The following is a 25,981-nucleotide window of genomic DNA, read 5'->3' on the forward strand; positions in this document are numbered from 1 at the left end:
AGACATCACATCAACATTCACAAATCCAGCCACCACACCTATCCTACCCACAGACTTCACCCCAGCAGACCCTCGGACATCCACCCCTGTCACCACATCCGCAGACACCATAACCACTGACACACCTACATGCAGTACAACTACCATACCTGCAGTCACAACACCAACAGACAGCCACCCACCCACCAGAAAAACCCTCAGCACCTCCACCCCCCTGAGCCCGAGACACATAAACGCCCTCACTCACCCAACAGGCACCCACCACCTACAAGCATACCTCACACAAACACACACCTAAGACATCTACCCCTAAACGTCAAACAACCTCTCCCTCTCCCTCAACACCCAAACCCCCTTCTGATGACCATCCCTGTGTGTCTAAAAAGATTTTCCTTTCAGAATTTGAGCTTTTCCCTACTCCTCCCTGTGACACCCCTAAAAGGACTGTTTCTCTCCCCAAGGCCATCCCTTCCACCTTCAAGGCTTCCCCCTATCCCCCATGTCAGCACCCATACCCCTCCCCTGCCAAAAAGAGGTCCACCCCTCCCAAAAAGGTCCAACTGCCCCCCAAGCCAAAGCCCAAATCCCCTCCCAAGCCTAAGCCCAAACCCCCCTCCCAAGACTAAGCCCAAACCCCCCCTTCCCCACCACTCCCCACAAATCCCTGAGGTGCCTGCCTTCCCCTTCGATGCCTATACTTCTGGAAGTTATTGGCAGTCAGGAGTCAAGTAGGGGCACCATTTGGTGCTGTTTTATCATGGATAATGGACTGGCCCATGGCCTTGCACAAACTTATTTCAATCTCTACTATTTACATAACATCTCCAACCAGTTGTTGGTTTTTTGGTCACGTATTTGTCCTGTATTTCCTTTTCTAAGTTTGAGCTGTTTCTGGCTGACATTGGTTGTGTGCCAGTAAATGTGTGTGTGTGTGTGTGCATGTGTGTTTGCTATTCTGTGAGGTTGTGTGCAGTGCTTTTAGTCCCCAGGGATAGGGTGTGTTTTGTGTGATAGGTATGTGTATATAGCTGAAATGTTGTTGTCATCATGGTGTGTTGGGTTAGTGGTGATATATGTTTGTTGTAATGCTGTGTGACTTTGTGTGTTGAAACTGAGTCTGTGTGTATTGTGCATGGCATGATAGGTTTGGTGTGCTTTTTGTGTGTGCTATGTGTGTGTTGATTGCTAGGTTGTGTGATGGTGTAATTATGTGTGTTCCATCACAGATGGTTGTACATTGTGTTGTTTGTGTGTGAAGTCCCTGGCCAGTGTCAGTAGTGAGTGTTTGACATGTGTTTACATCTATGCGGTTGTGGTGTTGTTGTTACTAATTCATATGTTGTATGTGTATTTGTGAGGTTGGGCTTGTGCTGTGTTGCCATGTGTAACTGTGTGTTCATGATGTGTGGTGTGTGTGTGCTGGCTGGAGTGGGCACACTGTGTATGTGTGGGTGTATTTGTTGCTGTGTGTGAGTGTGTGTGTTACTGTACTGTTAAGTATGAGTATAGTCCTTGCACTTCCCTCCCTTTGGTATGGGATGTTTTAGTTCAACTTCATTAATTTTAAATATGTAACAGGTGAGTGTGTGTACTTACAGTTATTGTCATCTTCGTCAGCAGTGATACCGTTGTCTTTCTGCGAGCAGGAGCAGCGGGATGACGTCTAGTTGTGGTTCCATAGAGGCTCTGGATGAGTATGGCTTCCTGAAGGTGAGCGACTGATTTTATACTGTTTCATTCCACCAGGTGTTCCGTCATGGTCTGACCGCAACGGGAATGCTGGCGGTGTGCAACCTCGTAATGAATCCGTCGGATACATGGTCTCCATCGGACTGGTGGTTGCTCCAGTCGACTGCAGTGGTCTGACCGCACTGGCGGTGCCTGCAGTGCTTTGGCGGTCTTCTGTGTGCACAACTCCCAAACTCACAATTTGTTGATCTTTTCCACCAGGCTGTTTGCGGTCAGACCACCACCCACAAACTCATAATGAGGCCCGTAAGTTCCACCCAGGTGCTAAACTGGAAGAGTGACTGTGCTGGGGAAAAATCTGGGTTAAAAGAGATAGGCATAAACGGAGAAAGTAATGAGCTGGAGCCTTGGCAGGATGCAGCTTCATCCCCAGCTGCCAGGGCAGCCCTCATTACTGCTTAGGAGTAGAGGCCCCAGCTATGATGGTATTTCTTCATTCAGGGAATTTGCCATAACGGAAGACTAGCTATGAGTTCTACGATATGGAACCATAGCCTTGGTGGATATTTCTTGCCCTATTCCACATATACTTGGAGTTGTGCAGCTTGGTAGTATTATGTGAGGTGAGGGATCACCATTCCCCCCATGCCACCAGATTGTAAAGTATGTGGCTGATGATCCTTGAGGCTTTGTGTTACCAGCCAAATGCATTTAGCAGTGTTTGAGGGTGCTTGAGAAAGGGCAGTGGTAGCGGTTTCAATTGAAATAAGTAAAGGATCTGTGGCAGGAGTCTCTTCTTTGTCACCTCTATGTGCCAGTGCTGTATGTCTTACTGTAATGTTCTAATGTTTTAAGCCTATGAGACTGCCAAGCTATTCATAAGATCCATTGGCCATTGAATGGGAAGTGGCACTCTATGGTCTCTCTCTGCCCTGGGCAGGGGTGCAACAGGCGAGCCTCTGATTTAGTAAGGTTGATTTTAAAATTAGAGACCGCCTGGATATCCTGGAGTGCCTCCAAGACCAGGGGCACCAACCTCTGGGGTCTGTTATGGTAAGCACAATGTCATCTGTGAGCACTTAATTTAAAAACATTGTCACAAATTCTTGCACCTTATTTCTCTGCGGCAGGGCCTATAGGGCCAGATGGATCACTACTTTGAATAGTGATTCCCTAAGTTTGATTTTCTGTGAATCGCTATTTGAATGTATGAAACTCCAGGAGTTTCATTTAGCATTTCTTAACGGCTCGCAAATCAACCTGCCTCATTAATATTCATGCGGTAGGTCTCAATTTGCAATTTATTGGGAAAAACACTGGGATGGTGGCCTGCTGAGCTCAGCAGATGACCATGTCTGTGATTGCTTTTACAAAGCAATCTTTTTTTTTAAAGGCCATTTTCCTTAATCCCTTGGTTGCCCTGGACGAGCTGGTCTCACCCTCGGCCACAGTCGCCGTGTGCCAAGGACGAGATCAGCTCGTCCTGCACCCGGCCCCCAGGGGACCACTAGCGCTGCACCCCGGACCTCCCACCCACACCCCCCATCAGGGATGCAAGGGGAAACGCTTCCGCTTCCACCCCCGACCCTCCACAGCAATCTGATGATGTCAGCGTGCTCACAGTGCGCCAACGTCATCAAATACTGCCATTTGCTTCCAGCGTGTGGAATGAGAGAGGACGGAAAAAAGGTAAATCCTTCTCTTTGGGGTTTTTTTGGTGGGAAAACAGGCACGGGGGAAAGCAAAGAGTTTTTCCTTTCCCCGTGCCTGTTTTCAATGGATTCCTTCTCACCTGCGAATCCACCACTAGACACCAGGGATGATTTTTTTCATTTTTCCAGCCGATCTACCCCCAGGGGGAGTCGAAACCCACTAGGCACCAGGGACTATGTTTATGATAATGTTTTAGGGCAGCAACCCCATTGGCAAGGATTGCTGCCCTGGGGTAATATTTTTTTATATGTTTTGTCCCCCCCGGGATAGATCGGCCATGTTTTCGGCCAATCTCGTCCCCGGGGCAGGGGGTCAAACCCACTAGGCCCAAGGAATTTTGTTGTGTTTGTGTGTTTTTTGTGTCTTGGGGGGCACCACTTGGGCAAGGTTCGCCCCCCCAAAATGGGTACATTAGTGTTGGTCATTTCTGCCCCTCTTGGGAGCAGATCGGCCTATTTTTTTAGGCCCATCTGTCCCCAAGAGTCAGAATCCCCTTAGGCACAAGGGATCTTGTATGTGTATGTGCGTGTGTGTTTTTTGTGTGGGGGGGCACAGAACTATTGGCCATTTCTGCCCCCCCTTGGGGTCAGATCGGCCTATTTTTGTAGACTCATCTGCCCCAAAGGGGGCAGAATCCACTTAGGCACCATGGAAAATTTCTAAATGCTTGGTGGTGGGGTGTTTGTCAACTGGTGAAGGTTTTGCATTTGTGATTATAGCAGTTTATTTCTTCTTTTTGTTCTAGTTCAAAGCTTTTGCTTCCTTTTTCTGTGGCTCCATGCGGTTTTGGCAGTGGTTGACCTGCGGTTTGGTAGTTGTATGTTTTAGGTAAGTAAAAACAAATTACTCAAAAGGAGTAATGTTGGCATAGATGAAGGACATGTTTGTAGGTAGTGTACTAAATGCAGAATTGTGTGTGAAATTGTCCTTAGATTTGTGCACAATTAAGTTTGTGTTGTCTCATGTCTAATTTTCTTTTCTTTATTTCATTTTAGTGGTATATCATTGGTGATTGCTGTGTCTGTGTAGAGTAGATGCTGGTGAGTCTAGCTTTTTCAGGCAAGTGAGTGGTATAGTTTTTGAGTACATAACTCTTTTGATAAAGCCACACTTTGTTTAATACTTATTTTAGACAGTGCTGGTTGCTGTTGGCGCATTTGTCAAGTAACACTTCTTAGAAAGGATCATGGCTAGCCGCAAAGTGACCGCTTAGGAGGTTGTTGGCTTACTTTTTGAGTCATCTCCTGACCATGATAATGAGACTTACTCTGCATCTGAGGCAGAAGGGGAAGTCAGAGATTCTGGCAGTGAGTTTTCTGTCCGAGAGGAATCTTCTGATGCGGAACCACTCTGAGTGCAGATGAAGGGCCTATTTTAGAGGAGGACACTGATGAGCCAATAGCGCAGCAGTCTGGGGCTCAAAGGTTTCCCATTGGAAGACCTGATACCTGGGTTGCCCCAAATATGGATCAGCCACAGTTGCCTGCCTTTACTTGTCTCCCAGGGTGTAGAATAAATACCGAAAACGTTTTGCCTGTCAATTTCTTTGATTTGTTTATGGTCGATGAATTTTTGGAAGGGATTGTTGAGCAGACTAATTTCTATGCTGAGAAGTATTTGAGGGACAGCTCTGCCAACTTAGTCTTCAGTCTGGGGCTACCTAGTGGATTCCCACAAATCTGGAAGAGATGAAAAAGTTCTTGGGTTTGACTTTTTGATGGGGTTGATAAGGAAGCCGTCACTGCCTTCTTATTGGTCAACGAGTGCTTTGATGGCAATGGCTATAATCCCTACAACCATGACTCGTAATCGGTATTTGCTTCTTCTTCGGTTGCTGGATTTTGTTGACAATGCTTTAACCTTGCCAGGAGATCACCCTGATTGTGACCGTCTATTTAAGATTAGGCCTGTCCTTGATCATTTTGTAGATTGTTTTTCAGAGGTGTATGTTTCAGGCAAAGAAATAAGTGGACGAGTCTCTGGTCCTGTTCAAGGGGTGTTTTGTTTTTTAAGCAGTACATTCCTAGCAAGAGGGCACGGTATGGAATTGAATTGTATATGTTGTCAAAAAGTAGTAAAGGATATGTGTATAATTTCCAGGTCTACACTGGTAGGGATTCCAGTCGTGACCCTCTTGGTCGTCCGCCCACTTTTGGTGTTAGTGAGAAAATTGTGTGGGAACTTGGTAGACAACTGTTTAAGAAAGGTCACCCTTTGTACTTGGAAAAATTCTACACTGGAGTGCAGTTGTTCATGGAATTGTTCAGAGTGGACACTGTTGCTTGTGGTACAATCTATTCTAACTGGAAAGGCTAACCAAAGGAGCGTGTCTGTAAAAAATTTGAGAGGGAACAGTGTAGTGCCTTGCGTAATAATGAGCTGCTAGCTCTGAAATTTGCAGACAGTAGGGATGTGTACATGCTAACTACCATCCATGATGAGAGTACTTCCCCTGTGACTGTTTGGGGTCAAGTTGCGGAAGTGCGCAAACCTGCGTCCATTTTGGACTACAATAAGCACATGGGTGGTGTTGATTGAGTTGGAACCTTACACTGCTCTTCGTAAGTCTTACGTGTGACATAAAAAGTTGCCATCCATTTGTTTCATTTGGCAACTTTTAATGCTTTAATTGTGTTCAAGGACTGTTCTCCTGAGTCAAGGATGAAATTTGTTACATTTCAGGAGTCTGTGATAGAGAGCCTTGTGGTGGTGGAACAGGCAAGAGTTCCTACAGTAGCAGTGGTAGAGGATGTGGCTAGATTGAAAGATTGCCAATTTCCTGATCACATTTCTCCCACTCCCAAAAAAGACTTGCCCACTAAGAAATGCAGAGTCTGTGCCTGAAGAGGTAACCGTAGGGAAAGCCGGGTGCACTGCCTGGACTGTACTTCAAAGCCTGGGCTGTGTGTGGCTGGCTGTTTCAGGAGTTACCACCCACAGAAGAATTACTGGGAACTACTGTGAGCGTAAACTGTTGTTTTATATTTTCATATGTTCAGTTTCACAGTTGGAATTACTGACAGGTATTCAGTTAGCGCTTTTGTCTCTGTAGTTTTGTACTTATTTATAATTAGTTAGTGGTTTCTTTGTTGTTTAAAAACAAAAAAGTGATGGTGGTGTGCTTGGAGTGGTGCTTGGCTGGCGGTGTGTGTGGATTAGCTTTTGGCTGGTGGTGTGCATGGGGTGGGGCTTGGCTGGCAGTGCGTGCCGAATGGTGCGTGGCTGGCGGTGCCAGCCAATGGGCAGTCCACACAGTCCCATCAGCTGGTGTGATTGCGGTATCAGGCATGTGGGCGTATGGAAGTGATGTGCCCTTGAGTGGCGCTGTCTGTCGATGCGAGTGTTTTAATGTGCTGGGCCCGTGGCTGGCGGCGTGAATGTATGAAAGGTGTGTGAATGGACTGCAAAGCGGTTGGTGCCTTGTCACTGGTTCCGTTTTTTGGCCTTTTAGTTATTAACAGTGCATTTCATTTTTGTGACATCTCATGTTAATAAAATTTGATCTACTAAAACATCACTCACCTCTGTGCCAAATCCAACCAGTATGTGTGGTAAAAATGTCAAAACCTGCTCCGCTGTAATCAGGCGACACAGCACATACTTGACATGCTAGGTGTCTTAGGTGAGACCCCGATGATGAACCATGCTACCAAGTTGGTTGGTGGGTGAGGGTTTTTTCTTCAACATAACCTAAGTGTGTTTCTTTTCACAATGTTAGTGTTTGGAACATCACAGAAGTACATGGACACATCAAAATGATCTGTAACAAAACTCCCTATGTTGTGGGACACCTATGTTTTTGGTCCTTGGTGTGGCCTTCATCTAGGGAAACCTACCAAACCCAAATATTTTTTTTAACTAGACACCCGGAGGAGTCAAGGGAGGTGTGGCTTGCATGGATCCCCCAACATTTTCTTACCCAGACTCCTCTGCAAACCTCAAAATCTGCTTAAAAAAACATATTTTCCTCACTTTTCTTTGTAGGATCACCGCTCTGGCACAAATTTCCTACCACCCAGCATTCCCCCCAGTCTCCCAAGTAAAATGATACCTCACTTGTCTGGGAGCCCAAAGCAGAGTCATCCTAAAGATGTCTAAAAGAAAAATATGTGCATATCAACTTGCTGTGCTATCCCATCAATCTCTACCATTTTTTGGCGTTTTCCTGTCGCAGGCACCTGGGCAATCCACACAAGTGAGGTATAATTTTTATCAGGAGACTTGTGGGAATCCTGGGAAGAAGTAAATTGGTGGCTTCTCTTAGATTACAGAACTTTCCATCACCCAAATGTGCGGAAAGAAGTTTTTTTTGGCCAAATTTTGAGGTTTGCAAAGGATTCTGGGTAACAGAATCTGGTGAAGGCCCCACAAGTCACCTCATCGTGGATTCTCCAAGGTGTCCTTGCACAGTTTTGGTAGGTTTCCCTAGGTGCCGGTTGAGCTAGAGACCAAAATCCACAGCTAGACAGTTTGCAAAAAACAGCTCTGTTTTCTTTGGGAAAATGTGATGTGTCCACATTGTGTTTTGGGGCATTTCCTGTTGCGGGCACTGGGCTTCCCACACATGTGAGGTACCATCTTTATCAGGAGACTTGGGGGAAAGCTGGATGGAAGGAAATTTGTGGCTCCTCTCAGATTCCAAAACTTTCTGTCACCGAAATTTGAGGAAAAAGTGTTTTTTTGGCCAAATTTTGAGGTTTGCAAAGGATTCTGGGTAACAGAACCTGGTGAGAGCCCCACAAATCACCCCACCTTGGATTCCCCTAGGTGTCTAGTTTTCAAAAACACACAAGTTTGGTAGGTTTTCGTAGGTGCCGGCTGAGCTAGAGATCAAAATCCACAGCTAGGCACTTTCCAAAAAACATGTCAGTTTTCAATGTAAAAATGTGAGGTGTCTATGTGGTGGTTCCTGTCAACGGGCATTAGGCCTACCCATACAGGTGAGGTACCATTTTTATTGGGAGGCATGGGGGAACACAGAATAGCAGAACAAGTGCTATTGCCCCTTGACTTTCTCTACATTTTTACTTCCAAATGTAAGACAGTGGCCCTCATTACAACCGTGGCGGTCGGAAATAAAGCGGCAGTAATACCGCCAACAGGCCGGTGGTAAAAAAAATGGAACTATGACCACGACGGAAACCGCTCAGACAGACAGCCACTTCAACACACCGACCGCCATGGCAGTAGCAACAAGCACCATGGCGGAAACCGTGAACAGCCAGGTGGAAGACAATGTACCGCCCACAGGATTTATACTATCCGCCACCTTTTCAGGGGCAGTACCAATGACATCAAAAGCACGGTGGAAACAGAACACAGAAGTCAAAGGAGTCTCCTCTGGACACTCAGGGAACAACCACAACGCTATGGATCCAGAGTTGCACATTTTCCCATGCTCGCATACCTCTTCCTGCATTACGAGCAGCAACAATGGTGAAGACAACCACAGTGAGTACTGCTGCCTAGCACACAAAGGAGGGGGGAGGAAAAAGAAAGTGACACACACATGCAACACCCCCACCCCTAAAACCATACACACAACCAGATGCAGTAACATTACATATTCACCCCCTAACCCTCAGGAATAATGCAAGGACAAAGATTTGAAGAAAGTGAGTGCAATACGATAAAATAACATGAATTAGTGCATCAAAATACAAATGTATATACATATATACAAATGTAGAGACTGCCCACTCCTCAATGTCCGTGGCCCACAGGGCCACAACACATAGGCCAAGGGCCCACCTCACTCCTGCAACAACATGGAGAGAACACTGCAGGGGCATCAGGTTGAAAATACACAGGCTCCTCAGGGGGACAGGGAATGGGGAGCACCTCAGCCGGAAGATGGTACAACACCGCTGGTCCTGGAGGTGGCAACATGCCCTGTGCAATGTCCTGGGGAGTGCAAGGCCACAGTCTCTCAAGTGGGTGATTTGCCCACTGCTTGGTCCTGGGGAGTGCAAAGCCACAGTCTCTCAAGTGGGTGGTTTGCCCACTGCTTGGTCCCGGGGAGTGCAAGGCCACAGTCTCTCAAGTTGGTGGTTTGCCCACTGCTTGGTCCTGGGGAGTGCAAAGCCACAGTCTCTCTTGTGAATAGCTTTTCCACTGGTCCTGGAGGGGGCATTGTGCCCAGTGTGCTTCATCCTGCAAGGATGGGGTGAGTGGATGGCTTCTTCCACTGCTTCTGGAGGGGGCCTTGTACCCAGTGTGCTTCATCCTGGCAAGGATAGGGTGAGTCGATGGCTTCTTCCACTGGTTCTGGACGGGGCCTTGTGCCCTGTGATGCAGATCTTGGGGAGTCTCTCACCTGGGTGTTCCACCTACAGGATTTGTAGGGTCCAGGATGCAGTACAGCCAATAGAGGCAGGACTACACACTGCATGCCGGTGATGACGGCTACTCAGTGGTGGCAGTGGCGGTGCTGGTGTTGGGGCTGGCAGTGGTGGGGAGGGGCTCCAGCCTTTCCTCGGCAGCCTCAGACAGCTGAACCACCACGGTTGGTGGTGGGGGCTCCGAAAGAGTCCCAGCACCAGGCCCCCCTGTCCTTCCTGTCTACTGGCCCCTTGCCCTTCACTTTTGCAGCTGGTGGTGCCTGCTTGCCCATCCCTTTGGCAGCTGGTGGTACCTCCTTGCCCTTCCTTGATGCACCTGGTGCATGCATACTTCCAGTACTGCTGGGTGGTTCTCGGGATCCTCTCCCACCTGCAGTAGCTGTTAACACTACTGTGGCCATGGACTGGGTGGCTGAGGTGCTCGCCTGGGTTATGACCACCCTGGCCCGACGTGAAGGATGGGGTGGGAGAGAGATAGGGAAGAGGTCAACGCTGGAGAGGAAAAGCTTCTTAGGGACATTGGGGCGGGAAGAGGGTGAAGGTTTGGGAGTGGAGGAAAAGGAAGTGGTTGTAGGAGGTGTCTGCTGTGTTTGGGTGCAGGTGCATTGGCTGAATGCTGTTGTGAGGTGGATGGCTGTTGGGTGTCTGAGTGCTTCCACTTCTGTTCTTTAAGAGGAGGGGGCACAGACACAGTGGGAGAGTACACAGGGGACGTGTGCATGGATGTGGGGGTGGTGACTGCCAGTGAGGGGTGTGTAGTGATAGGCGTGCTGGTGCTGGAGGTAGTGGATGGGGGTGTAGTGCATGCAGGTGTGTGTGTAGACGCCACTGGGAGGGAGGTGGAGGAGGTGGAGGAGGGGGACACAGTGGGGGCAGTGGATGTTGGTATGTCTGCATCTGGATGGTGTTTGTGTGAGTGCCTGTGGGATGATGTGTGGTGCTTGTGTTTGCGTGAAACACTCCTGTGTGTTGTCCTGTGTGCATGCTGGTCTTCCTGTGTGCTTGGGATAGGTTGGGGTTGAGAGGAATGGGACTAGGTAGAGGAAGTTGGAGGGGGGAGGCTAGAAACAGGGACAATGGCTACCATCAGAGAGGAGGCCTGAGCCTGGATTGATCTCTGTTGGGCCACCATGACAGAGTGAATGCCCTCCAGGAATGCATTTGTTTGTTGCAAATGGGCTGCCAGCCCCTGGATGGCATTCACAATGGTCGACTGCTCAACAGAGATGAATCCCAGGAGGTCAATAGCCTCCTCACTCAGGGCAGCAGGGCTAAATGGGGCAGGGCCTGAGGAGCCTGATGCGAAGGAGATGCCCACCCTCCTGGGTGAGCGAGCACAGGAAACACGCTGAGGGGCTGCTGGGAGGGCGGTGCTGGTATGGTGGGTGGCAGCTGTACCTGTAGTTGGGGTGGCCACAGCGGTGTCCGCCACCACCAGGAGGTATCACTGCCAGAACTGTCCCCTCCTGTCTCCGCCGTGGTGCTCCCCTTGCCCTCCGAGCCACAGGTGCCCTCACCGTCTGTGGATTTGGCCTCCTGGGCCCTGTGTGGTGCAGCTCCCTCCGTCGCTGGTGACTCAGCTCCTCTGCCATATGATGCTAATGCACAGAAGGACAGGGTGACAAAACAAAAAGGGGGGGAGAGACAAAGGATACACTGGGTCAATGGCTGCTCCAACACCACTGTTGGTATACCTGACACAAACACACAGGGAACAACACTACGCATTAGGCAATGTACCACCAGTCACAATGCTAGTTACCAGCCCATGGACAGTAATACCTAACACCACTAACAGCATACCAGAGACCCACAGACCCCAGCCCAGTAGTGGATGCCTACTACCTTGTTTAGAGGTGGTTTACATCATACCCTGCCCAGCATGGGACCTACCCTGCAATGTCTGGCCTGGCCTAGGGGCACCCACAGGCCCACATCCCCCACCCGGAGACCACCCCACCATGAGCAAGAAGTATATTTGGAAACTGTAATCACCCTCTTGTGGCTGCTGTGATGCCCTCAAGCGCCCATCCAGCTCTGGTTAGGCCACCGCCAGTATGCGGGCCATCGGGGGGGTCATGGTAAGATGGGCACCCCTTCCTTGTTGGGAGGCCATCCCCAGATGGGCTTCCGCCGTTTTCCTTGCCCAGGGTCTCAGGTCCTCCCACCGTTTACGACAGTGGGTGCTCCGTCTGCCATAGACTTCCAGGGTCTGCGCGTCCTTGGCGATGGCACACCATATACACTTTTTCGGATGGGCGCTGACCTGCAGAAAAATACACATCGAAAAAAGGTATTAGTCAGACTGTCTGGCCTGTTACACTCATGTCCCACCATAGCCCTCCCATCCCCTTACACACAGACATTGCCTACCATAAATCCACCACACTGCCCAGGACCCTTCCACCAACCCTCCCCCCTTACACGAGGACCTCACACACATCACACCATGCATTCATGCCCCATGCATCGTGCTCACAGTGTACTCACTGTAGGTGGCTGGCCTGGTTTGTAGTGGGTACCTTGGATACTTACACTTTATACCAGGTCCAGTTATCCCTTATTAGTGAAATGTAGTAGTGTTATAGCAGCTTAGGCTGATAGGGGTAACTATATCAGAGCAGCTTAGGCCGAACTAGGAGACATGCAAAGCTCATGCAATACCACTTATAGTTACACAGTACTTATACACAAGTAAAGACAATACTCAGTATTACCAAAAATAAAGGTATATATTTGGGTCACACAGTACCAAAAATATCTCAGAGACAATACTCCTTCTAGAGGTAAGTATTACACACAATATATACACTAGACACCAAAATTAGACAAGTAAATAGTCAAAGAACAATGCACACAGTAGGAAATCCTATAGAATGTAATGGGAGAAAAGAGGTCTAGGGGCAACACAAACCATATACTAAGAAAGTGGAATGTGAATCACGAATTCCCCCCTAGACAAGTGTAGTGTGTGCAGGATTGCTGGGAGAGTCAGAATACAGTAAAGGTAAGTAAATAACCCCACCCCAGAGCCCAGAAAAGCAGGAGTAAAGTACTGCAAGTTTCCTTAGGACACACTACACCTAGTTTTGGGGATTTTGCAGCAGCCAAACAAGTCTGCAAAGAACAACTGCTGTATTATTGGACCTGAAGACCTACAAAGGAAGAGACCCAGTCCAGAAGTCGAAAGAAGTTCCAGGAAAGACAGGAGCACCTGCCAACCCAGAAGAGGGTGCAAAAGAAGAGTCCCCGGTTGGTCAAAGACTGCAGAAATGCCCCATAGGAAGATTCCAGCCAGTTCCTGCATGATGCAAAAGATGTCTCACAGCGTGAAGATCGTTGCAGATGAGATTTAGTGTTGGAAGTCGCCAACAAGCCTTGGCTACGACAAAAGTGCATTTTGCGTCAAAATGGTGCTGGATGGACCCAGGAGGGACCTGGGGCCTCAACTCTATGTGAGGAGGAAGAGGGGGCTCTCAGCACTTTAGAGAGCCCTCAGAATGCCAGCCAGCACCCCAGGAGTCACAGGATCCAAGTTCAAAGGAGGTGCAAAATGTGGTTGATGCAGCACAACAAAAGAAGGTCCTACACCACCGGAGAACAACTCAGCGAGTTGAGCACCACAGGATGGAGTGCTGGGGACCTGGGCCAAGCTGTGCACAAAGGAATTTTGCAAAGAGTGCACAGAGGCCTCAGGAGGTGAAGAAGACGCAGTACACAGGGTTACTTCGCTCTCAGGGAAGGCAAGGTCTTACCTCCTCCAAATTGCATCAGCAGGACCTCAGGACAGTCTATGTGACTGATGTCTACCCTCTACGCCCTTAGGAGCATGCTCGTTGCTGTGAGAGGAGTCCTAGAGTACTAGTCGTCGTCTTGGAAGGTGTGTGCTTGGAGCAGAGGAGTGACTCTGTCACTCCACGGGAGATTTCTTTGGTCCTTCTGGTGCAGGATGAAGACAGGGAGTCCCCAGAGTGTACACACTGTGGAAACTTTTGCAGTTGCTGACATGGAGCTGAGGTTGCTGAAGAAAAGTGTCTCTTGTAGATACTTTGTTGCAGTTACAGCGTTTCTTGGAGCACGCTGCGGTTGATCCGAGATCAGAAGAGTCTGAAGTTATTGCAGAGGATTTCTGAAGGAAACTTTCAAGCAGAATCTGAAGAGAACCCACAGGAGAGATCCTAAATAGCAACATCACAAAACAAAATAAAATGATGGACGTAGTGTTGAAACTTTTGAAACACTCACCCCCAGTCACAGATCTGGGTTTAATCCATCGTTATTTTGCTCGCCACGTCACCCCAGTTTGGAACCAGCCATATGCAAATCAGTCTTGACCCTGTTCCCCATGGGAACAGTCCAGCCCGAACTGCCAGGCCAGGTCCTCCTAGGACAGGAAACAAGCATCCTGGGACCGGTTTCAGGGTATCACCCTTCATCAGCCAGGCTTGCTTGAATCCAGTTGTGCAGCGAGCAAGGGACCCACGTCTGGGCATACCCCAGCCACGTAGGGCGCACAAAGCAACATCACAAAACAAAATAAAAGGATGGACGGAGTGTTGAAACTTTTCAAACACTCACCTCCAGTAACAGATCTGGGTTTGATCCATCGTTATTTTGCTCGCCACGTCACCCCAGTTTGGACCCAGCCATATGCAAATCAGTCTTGACCCTGTTCCCTATGGGAACAGTCCAGCCCGAAATGCCAGGCCAGGTCCTCCCTGGACAGGAAACAAGCATCCTGGGACCGATTTCAGGGTATCACCCTTCATCAGCCAGGCTAGCTTGAATCCAGTGGCGCAGCGAGCAAGGGACCCACGTCTGGGCATACCCCTGCCACGCAGGGCGCACAAAGCAACATCACAAAACAAAATAAAATGATGGACGGAGTGTTGAAACTTTTGAAACATTCACGCCCAGTCACAGATCTGAGTTTAATCCATCGTTATTTTGCTCGCCACGTCACCCCAGTTTGGGCCCAGCCATATGCAAATCAGTCTTGACCCTGTTCCCCATGGGAACAGTCCAGCCCGAACTGCCAGGCCAGGTCCTCCCTGGACAGGAAACAAGCATCCTGGGACCGGTTTCAGGGTATCACCCTTCATCAGCCAGGCTAGCTTGAATCCAGTGGTGCAGCGAGCAAGGGACCCACGTCTGGGCATACCTCTGCCACGTAGGGCACACAAAGCAACATTACAAAACAAAATAAAATGATGGACGGAGTGTTGAAACTTTTCAAACACTCACCCCCAGTCACAGATCTGGGTTTAATCCATCGTTATTTTGCTCGCCACGCCACCCCAGTTTGGACCCAGACATATGCAAATCAGTCTTGACCCCATATTCGGAGTTACCATTGTGAAGCTAGATATAGGTATTGACCTATATGTAGTGCACGTCTGCAATGGTGTCCCCGCACTCACAAATCCAGAGAAATGGTCTTGAACTTAAGTGCAGTGAAAATGGCTGTGAAATAGTGTGTGCACTATTTCACACAGGCTGCAGTGGCAGTCCTGTGTAAGGGTTAATCCGAGCTCCCTATTTGTGGCAAAAGAAATGCTGCAGCCCATATAGATCTCCTGGAACCCCAATGCCCTGGGTACCTAGGTACCATGTACTAGGGACTTATAAGGGGGGGGGGGGGGGACAGTGGGCCAATTGAAATTGGTAAATGAAGTCACTGGCCTATGGTGACAAATTTAAAAGCAGACAGTGCATAAGCACTGAGGTTCTGATTAGCAGACCCTCAGTGACACAGTTAGGCACTACACAGGCATACACATTAGGCCATAAATTATGAGCACTGGGGTCCTGACCAGCAGGATCGCAGTGAGACAGGCAAAAACACACTGACATATAGGTTTTTATCTATGAGCACTGGAGTCCTGGCTAGCAGGATCCCAGTGGCACAGTAAAAACACACTGACACACACTCACAAACAGGCCAAAAGTGAGGGTAACCATGCTAGAAAAAGGCTACTTTCCTACACTCACCTGTTGGTATGGAGGCCCATACAGCATTCAGTACTGGGGTAGGACCCCATCCACCAGTCTCTCCAACTCCACAGCAGTGAAGGCAGGGGCCTTTCCCCAGTGACACAAGCCATGGTCGGTTCCAGACACAAGTCACAGCAGTGCTTGCAGTGTAGGTCTTCTCCTGTTGAAGGTCAGGTAGCAAGTGAGTGAACAGATAGAAAATGGCGGTCACGTCCGTGAGTACCATCACCACTGGCAGACATCACCATTGGCCACTGTAAACCATAGGGCCCAATGGGATCCAATGAGGAATTGCATGGCGGTTTTCGACCGCCCCCTGCAACGGCGCACAACATCAGCGGAATTACATCATTTCCATATGTCCCTCCATACAGGACAGGTAGACGCCATTTCAGTGGGGAGGGCAGGCCATGGCACGTAACTGAATCACAGTATAAATATGCACCATTTAGGCCTACACAACAGTCTTGTGTTACAGTCACAACATGCAGTGCAGTGTAATGTTTTGAAATATGGGATACTGACCAGCTACTCACCCTGAGATTGCAACCGCTGTGGATAAACTGGAGATGGAGGCACCCCCCCTGTGCACAGACCCCTGGTGGACTTGGCAACAATGGAGGACAGGCACATTATCCTCACCTACAGACTTGACAGGGCCATAATCACAGAGCTGTGTGCCCAATTGGAACCTGGCCTGACACCTGCCATGTGTCACCCCACTGGGATCCCCCCTGTTGTGCAAGTTCTATCAGTGCTCCATTTCCTGGAACGTAGCTCCTTCCAAGTGACAGTGGGCTTGGCAGCAGGAATGTCTCAGCCAATGTTCTCAATAGTGCTGACCAGAGTGTTGTCTGCCCTGAATAAACACATGCGCAGCTACATCATTTTCCCCAGGTGGAGGATTTGGCCACAGTGAAAGCAGATTTCTATGCATTGGGACATATCCCCAACATTATTGGGGCAATAGATGATACACATATTGCATTTGTCCCCCCCCCCCTGGAGAAATGAACAGGTGTTCAGAAATCAGAAGTGCAGATAGTGTGCCTGACGGACCAGTATATCTCCCATGTCAATGCAAAGTATCCTGGGTCTGTGCATGATGCCTTTATCCTGAGGAATAGCAGCATCCCATATGTGATGGCTCAACTCCAGAGGCACCGGGTGTGGCTAATAGGTGAGGTCTGGTTCCCACCCAGGGGTTGTTGGTGTATGGGTATGGTGTGGGCCCTAAGAGTTAGTGTGTGTCCAACAGTTGTCACTCGATATTTGCAGGTGACTCTGGTTACCCCAACCTCTCATGGCTTCTGACCCCTGTAAGGAATCCCAGGACAAGGGCAGAGGAACGTTACAATGAGGCACATGGGCAACCAAGAAGAATAATAGAAAGGACATTCAGCCTCCTGAAGGCCAGGTTTCTTTGCCTCCATCTAACAGGTGGATCCCTGTACTACTCACCCAAGGAGGTGTGCCAGATCATTGTGGCATGCTGCATGTTGCACAAGCTTGCCTTACGTCGCCAGGTGCCTTTTCTGCAGGAGGATGAGGCTGGAGATGGGCGTGTGGCAACAGTGGACCCTGTGGATAGTGAAGATAAGGAGGCAGAGGATGAGGACAACAGAAGTGCTATTATAAGATAGCACTTCCAATGACAAACAGGTAGGACACTGTAATTACACTTTAGATTGACAGTTTTGTATTTGACATTGTCACTGGCTGACTGATTTTCCCACATCTATGGCCATTTACTGTACCCTTTGGCATCTCTATTTTCAGATATTTGTGTTCCACTATCGCTCCTGGTGTGTTAACTGCAGCCAACTACAGGGTATCCCTTGTTCTGGGGTGCTGTCCCACGGCATTGACCCTGTTCACGATTCTCTGCCATAGCTCCATCTTCATTGCAATGGATGTCTGCTGCACCTGTGATCTGAATAGCTGTGGCTCTACCTGGATGATTTCCTCCACCATGACCCTTAGCTCCTCCTCTGAGAACCTGGGGTGTTGTTGCAGTGCCATGGGTGTATTGTGAGTGGTGTGGGTGAGGGTATGTGGGGTGCTGTGTTGGGGTTTTGTGATGTGGGGTACGTGGATGGTATGTAGGTGATGGTAGTGTGTGTCTGTGGTCTTGTCTGTGGTTTTGCTATCTCTCTTGTGGCACTTATTTGAAATGGTAAAGGGTTGTGGGTACGGTGGGTGTGTGTTTTATAGTGGTGTGGGTGTGGTGTGTGTATATGTGTCAGGTGTGTGTTGTTCAAATTGTCCAATGTGGTGTTATTTTGTTTGAGTTTGTGTATTTTGAGCGCGGCGGTATGCACCGCCAATGGTTTAGCGCCATTGAATGTCCTCTGCGGGGATTTGTGGGTCATAATGCTGTGGGCGTAGTTCTGTTGGCGTAACGGTGTGGGTTTTGCTCCCGACAGTTTATCACTGACCTTTGGCCTGACGGACTTGTGTATGTGGCTGTATAGTGACGAATTGCTATATGTGGGTCATAATATGGGTGGCGGTAATCCGCTGCGGTGGCGGTATGTTGGCGGCAGTCAGCATGGTGGTAAGTGGGATTTTACCGCCAGTGTCATAATGAGGGCCAGTGTGTTAAAAACACGTCTATTTGAGAAATGCCCTGTAATTCACATGCTAGTATGGACACCCCGGAATTCAGAGATGTGCAAATAACCACTGCTTCTCAACACCCTATTTTGTGCCCATTTTGGAAATACAAAGGTTTCCTTGATGCCTATTTTTCACTCTTTATACTTAATCAAAAGAATTGCTGTATACCAGGTATACAAGGAAAACCAATTGCAAGGTGCAGCTCCTTTATTGGCTCTGGGAACCTATGGTTCTTGATGAACGTACAAGCCCAATATATCCCCACAACCAGAAGAGTCCAGCACATGTAACAGTATATTACGTTTGAAAATCTGACATCGCAGGAAAAAGTTACAGAGTAAAACGTGGAGAAAAATTGCTTTTTTCACCTCAATTTTTTTTTTTCTTTTTATTTCAGCTGTTATTTTCTGTAGGAAAACTTTGTAGGATCTAGATAAATGACCCTTTGGTGAATTTACACAGTTGTCTACTTTTCAGAAATGTTTAGCTTTCGGAGATCCAGCATTGGTTTCACACCCATTTCTGTCACTAACTGGAAGGAGGCTCAAAGCACAAAAAATATTAAAAATGGGGTATGTCCCAGTAAAATGCCCAAATCTTGTTGAAAAAATGTGTTTTTCTGATTCAAGTGTGCCTGTTCCTGAAAGCTGTGAAGATGGTTATTTTAGCACCACAAATGCTTTATCGATGCCATTTTCAGAGAAAAAAACACAAGCCTTCTTCTGCAGCCCTTTTTTTCCATTTTATTTAAAATAACTTTTCGCTGTATTTTGGCAAATTTCTTGGTCTCCTCTGAGGACCCCTAGAATCCCTAGGATGTTGGAAAAAAAGGATGCTAATTTGGCTTGGGTAGCTTATGTGGGCAAAAAGTTATGAGGGCCTAAGCACAAACTGCCCCAAATAGCCAAAAAAAAGGCCTGACATCTGAGGGGGAAAAGGCCTGGCAGCTAAGGGGTTAAAGGAAAACAGGATGCCTTTAAAAAAGAAAAATAACAAGTTTTCTTTTAATTTTTTAAGAGCAGGCAGTGGTCCATGGGACCACTGCCTGCTCTTAAAAAATGTCTTTGCATGCATTCACAGAGGGGAAGGGGTCCTTTGAGGGCCCCTTCCCGTTTCCGAATGGATTACCATCTAGTTGAAGTAGGTGGAAAAATGCAAATGTTTTGCAACCGCATTTCAGTCACAAACCATTCCTACATATCTCTGCGATTCGGTATTAGGAAGGGATGCCCTTGACACGCCCCTTCCTAATACCGAATAGGTATGTATGCGCAGTTCCAAATTGTGATTCAGTAACATGTTACTGGATCGCAAATTGGAATTCATACATAGCAAAATGCATTTTTGTGTTCCCAAACTGCCTGATCAGGCCGTTTGCCACCACAAAAATGCATGATACATATGTCCCATAGTGTTAGCAAAGGGCTCTAGTGTCAGCGCAAAAATAAGAGGTGAAAGCGGGCAGTCCTGTTAAGTTCTGCGTTCAATGTTAGTGAATTGGGAAAAGGTGCAGCTAAGCCGAATTTTAACTGTCGGTGTCTGATAATTGGTGGTGACCCATCAGAAGGACTGGGACCCATCCCTATTTTAGCTACAGAACCTTTCATGTACGTTCAGTCTACCCTATAGAATGCCTAATCTGTGCGTAAGGGCAGGAGAAGGATGTTTGTGACAAAGTATTCCACCTAATGAGAGCTAAATCAAGCCTATAGTCACTTCAGCGTCCAGACCTCTCATAATGAGGCTTGAGTTGGTTCACATGCAGGACCTTTAAGGGGTTCATATATATTTTGGGATCTTCTAGGTAAGTGACCTCTCTTCTCCTCTCTTTGACCTCCAAGGGCTTGGGCCACTGATTCTGCAAGTCTTGGGGCTCCATAGGTTCATCCACACTTTTTGGCCAGGTTGGAACTCTACTGACCAGTTGGAATCATCATTTCATTGCTTCATCATCTCCTGGATGGCCTCTGGGTTCTCAGTGGCCACTCTTTATCTGATGCATGAAAACCAACATGCACCTTACTACATCTTGAGGGGGGGTTCTTATGAGCTTGCTAACACTTATACTTGACAAGACTGGGATATCCTGTGACAAGGTTGTCAAGCAGATGTTCGAATCATCTGAAATCCACTCCCTTCTGGAGCATCTCCTTGTAAGCAAAAAGAAAGTATGGTAACATGATATCACACTTATGTATCCTAGACATTGATAGACCATAACCATGCCCTTCAGGTTCTTGTCGAAATTCTCCGCAAGCCAACTGGTCCGTGGATGGGATAGAGTAGAAAAGTTGTAGGTTAACGCACATTTCCCGTCATGGCCTTCATGTAAGCTGTTGATTCTTCTGTCAGACACAACCTCCTTTGAGAAACCCACGAGTAAAGATCCCCATCCATGTCCTGGCCACCACCAGTACAGTCACTGACATCTGGGGGTAGCCTTAGGATCCACTGTGGTATGGTCCACCAAAACCAAGATGAAGCTGTTCTCTAGGGCTGTCTGGGAGTCAAGAGGCAGAAAAATGTCAAGTACCACCCTTTCAAGGGGTGTTCTCACCATGGAGAAAGGTAGCAGGGGAGCCTTGTGCTTTACCCCTCACTTACCACTAGCCTGACAGTTGACACAGGACCACAGAACTCATTGAGTGAATCCCCATCTAGGGCCAATAAAAGTAGGTGAAGAGTTGGTCAAAGGTTGTCGCCTGCTCCAGAAGTCCTGTCAGCTCCAGAAGGAAGGCTAAGTTGCACTGAGGGGCCACCAACACATGGGTCGACCCAGGCTCATAGAGATAATCTAGCTATATAGGAGACCATTCTCTCGGTGGAAATGGTGATCACAACTGGTGTCACATTTCCTTGGTCCTCAGCCAGTTGCTGTAGGCCTTCAAGAGTGGGTCACGTCTGTGCCTTGAGAACTCTACTTGGGATGGTCCCCCGGCTTCTTGTCATCCACCTATACCAAGCAGGTCACCCAGAGCAGCAGTATCTTCTACTCTAGGTTCTGCTACATCACCTTCAGACTCAGCATCCTCCTGGACCATGGTAACTTCTGGGACAGGTTTCTTCATGCCCCACACTCTTCCTTTTACTGACAGGCATGTTTGTTACTATTTCAGTCTCTAGACCATTTTGATTCCCCTGCTCGGCTATCATGGATTGTGTGGTTATGAGCACCTGCTCAGGAAATCTCAGCATCTCCTGATGAGATCAGCACTGTTCTTCCTCCGCAACAAGCATTGCTGGCCTCACAACTCCTCTTAAAGAACCTGAGACTCCGCCTCACTCTAAAGGTGAAAAATACACAGGGTAGTGGCTTGCCTTGTTGTGATCTATCACAACTTGGAGGACTACATCAGGGATACCCTGCTCTGAGGACACCAGATGACACTTCACAGTTGTCATGGTGGCTCGCATGTCTCTCAGAGTCTCCACCCTCTGCCCATTGATGGTAAGTCGCAGCCTATAGTTTTCATTGTTATCAGGCATGTGAGCTTTAGGTACCATCTCTGCATTCTCATCTTCCAGCACTACATTGGTAATACCTGGGGTAACCCCACTAGTGGAAGGCCTTTTTCTGCAGGGGCAGATGGCATCCCCCTCCATGTGCCAGGGCTGGGAGCACTTGCACATGAGAAAGCTCAAGAGTTTTTTTTCTCACTTATACCTCTTCTCTTATGGTCAGTGTTAGTCTGGGATTCCTTCTCCATAAAATTCTAACTAACTCAATGTTTGCCTTTAAATGGTGTAGTAATTTAAAAGACACTCTGGTTCACACTAGACCAAGGCTTGTGGTATCCCTGGTTCAAGAAACACTCTGGTCACGTCACTGTTGAGAGTTAGAAGTCATTCCACCTGTGGCTCATTTGGTGTATGTCGCTTTTCAGCTTATGACACTCACATCAATCACAGATTGAAGAACCCTTGGGAAATGTGACAATACAGTGACTGCAACAGCAAAGGAGTGACATATTTAATTGAATACTCATGTGGCTCTTGCTACCTGGACATGAACACCTTACAATTAAGAATACCAATCATTGAACATCATAATACTGTACCCTACCAACATTTGACTACACACTTAATTGAAAAGAACTATAATGTAGACAATTTGACAGAGACAGTGATTGATACACCTAGACCACAGCCTTCTTCACAACTCTTACCATTTTATCTTTTCTTGAAAGAACAACATTGGATGTCTAAACTGTGCACACATCTCATGGGCCACACTGAGGACATTCCCAAGCCTAATCTATCACAATGATTGTGCCATTTCCTTAATGATTTTTTACAATTGGCATATTAATGATGCCACTTTTAGAGACTTTTTACACTTTCTCTTATGAGATACCACAGTTCGATATCACTATGCACTGAGTCCCCATTTAGAACTAGCATATAACAAAGTGGAATAGTAGCATATGCATGGTCAAAACATATTTTAAAATGTATCATCTAGATGAAATTCAAATTTTAGTATTTTTATTTATTTAGTTTTTTGATAGCAAAATCACTCATGGTTTCACTGATTAGAAATATGACAACTCATATATGGTCACCACTTTAGGGTGGGCCCCACCTCTGGAAAATACAATGTACCCGGTGAAAGACAAGTAAACACAGTCATTCTGACTGCAAACTGCAATTCCCAGCATTCCCTGTTAAGCCTGCTAATAACCAAACAGCGTGTGACTACAGGACGATGCTCCCACTACTACCCTGGTTTTTCAGAGTATTATGTGAAACTCAGGTAAGAGCCAATATAGGACCAGGCTTCACAGGAGGTGGTGTGTCGCATCATGAACTACAATATTTATAAGGTGCACTTAGGTTGATACAGGTCAAGCATGGGACTTGACAATATATGATTTTGCTAAATCCCGAGTGAAATAGACTAAAACCTAAATGTACTGTATATATTTTCTCTACAGGAATTACTGAAGTGTTAATAGGGGCAAATATGTCTAGATAATATACCCACCTCTATTGAATAGTTAAAAGGAGAGGGATACTGAGAAAAAAGGTATGGGCATCTGTAATCCTGATGAAGGCCCCATGACCCTTTGGGCATAAAAGGGTCCAAAAAATGTTGATTACAGCAGAGAGGGGGACAAGGAGGTAATGTTAGTGAGGCATGACTGCATGACTCATCATAGATTGAGGGATCAATTTGGTGATTAGATACACATGCTGCTTTCTGTTTTAACTTATCAGTACATTGGGTGACAAAGTGACACATAAGAATGCATGCCAGGATATATCTGCCCTGTAATTTCCGACTCCCCTGTGAAAGATGAGTGTCCAGTCATGTGACTTAGACACTCTTAGACAATATTCCTCTTTCTTACATTGTTCTGTAATATGTCTCCTTGTTGCAGTCCTTTCCCTTCCCTGCTATGGAGTCTCGAGGTGAGGCATGATCCAGATTGTTTGCAGTATGTATAAAATCAGCAAAACCATCACAACTGTTTCCTGGTTCTTGGCAGTTTTAATATAAGGCACACCACGTTGCCATTCATACACATCATGTATGTTCTCACTGATGATTGATACATGGTTAGGATTCACTACAATATGTGTTCTGTTATTTCTGTCTTTATCTTACATTTTCTGTGTTACCGGTGTTGACAGTGGTGGATCTGTACCACACTACCCAGAACTTTGGTTGTACTTTTCACCATTTTTCCATATCTTCCTCCCTATTTGTTGGGAGAGCGACTCACATTTTAGGTCCTAATGAATACCTACAGATCTATGAAAAGGTAATAGACAAGCATGTTGATCCCTCTCCTATAAATAGGTTGAAGATTCTCTGCTCCCAGTTTAATCTTATCCCTTGAAAACACAATAAATAGCTTTAATACCACCAAGAGGTAGTTTTATCTGCACTTTCTTATCATTGAACTTTGTATTATCTCACACACACTTCATCTTCATAAGGATTGCCCATCCAAAGAGTACGTCTCCAGTGAGGGAGTTGTAACCTACACCACACACTTGCTTGTGTGGTGCGAGGAAGAATCCTTTGATGAAGCGTGCCACCTAAGGGTTGGTGAGGTTTTGTTGGACCTGGCCTTCTCTGCAAGGGCATCCACAGACTTTTTTTGCTTTTTCCCTCCAGTTTATGCTGAATTTGTTTCTTTTGGCTTTAGGATTATGTGCACTTTATCACTGATAACCAGTGCAGGCGATCTGTACTCTAAAGCATGGAGATATTGGATTATCCACAACTGGCATATTTGTTTACTTGTAAGTCCCTAGTAAAGTGCACTATATGTGCCCATGGCCTGTAAATTAAATGCTACTAATGGGCTGCATTACTGATTGTGCCACCCACTTCAGTAGCCCTTTAACATGTCTCAGGCCTGCCACTCTTTGTGGCTACTGGACATTCCAATGGTTCTTCTTCTTTTTTTTGGGGGGGGGGCAGAAAGAGAAGGCAGAGGGCAGATGATTAGGAAAGATCAAACAATGACTACCAGGAGTCCCAAAAGTTGAATTCGGATAATTTGGTTATCAATATTTCAAATTTTCAGTTGTCTTCTTTGCAAATAAAAGTTTTACAAAAAGGTATATCTTTTGTACCTACTCATCACCAAATTTAATGAGATTGTGATATCAGTTTGTTTAGATTTATGAGAAACCTCAGATTGGCGACATTTTTTGGGGAAAATTGTGGGAAATAAAACAATTCCAAAACAGAGCACATTAATGGGTTTAAGGAGGAAAAGTACTTTCATGTCACTGGTGAGTCATAAGGTTTTAGATTCATTTGAATTGATGGTGAAGAAAAAAATATAGCAATTGTTAAAGCGTAAACCTTCCAAACACAGCATTATGACTAAAACGGAAAGAAACACTATTCAGCAAATCGGCAACAACCCTAATATTGAATGCTGTAAAGCTGATCAAAGTGGTGCCTTAGTTATCTTGGATAATGCTTTCTGTCACCACTGTGTTGATGCATATGTGAATGATGATGCTTTGTACATGAGATTGGAATCTAACACCACTAAAGAATTTGCTAAGATTTTGCTTGACATTTTGATTAAAGTTATGGACTTGGGTACCATTACAGAGGAAGATGAAAGATTTTTGATTTAAGATCACCCTAGTGTGCCCAACATTTACATGTTACCTAAGATTCCCAAAATCCTGAATAATCCCCCATTCATACCTATCATATCCACATGCCATTCCATCAATGAACTGGTAGGAAGATATTTAGACCATCTCTTACATCCACTTGTACTGAACATGAGTATCTACTTGAGAGACACTACCTATTTTCTAACTAAGATTTCATCTATCACATTCACATATGATGAGAATCCAATTATGTGCACTCTTTATGTGAAATCTTCATATACATCCATTCCACACAATTTGGGGATTGAGGAAGTTGAATCCTTTTTGATACAAACAAGAACAATGAATTGAAAGTGTTTCTAATGGAGTTGTTACATTTTACCCTGTACCATAGTTATTTTACCTGGAAAGATCCGTATTATATACAAATGAATGGTACATCCATGGTGAATTTATGCAGCCCCATGTTACGCAAATTTGTTTATGCGCTGATTTGCAATAGATCACATTTTCAATAATTTCATTTGGAAATG

The sequence above is a fragment of the Pleurodeles waltl genome, chromosome 5 (assembly GCF_031143425.1).
Source record: "Pleurodeles waltl isolate 20211129_DDA chromosome 5, aPleWal1.hap1.20221129, whole genome shotgun sequence".
Taxonomy (NCBI): domain Eukaryota; kingdom Metazoa; phylum Chordata; class Amphibia; order Caudata; family Salamandridae; genus Pleurodeles; species Pleurodeles waltl.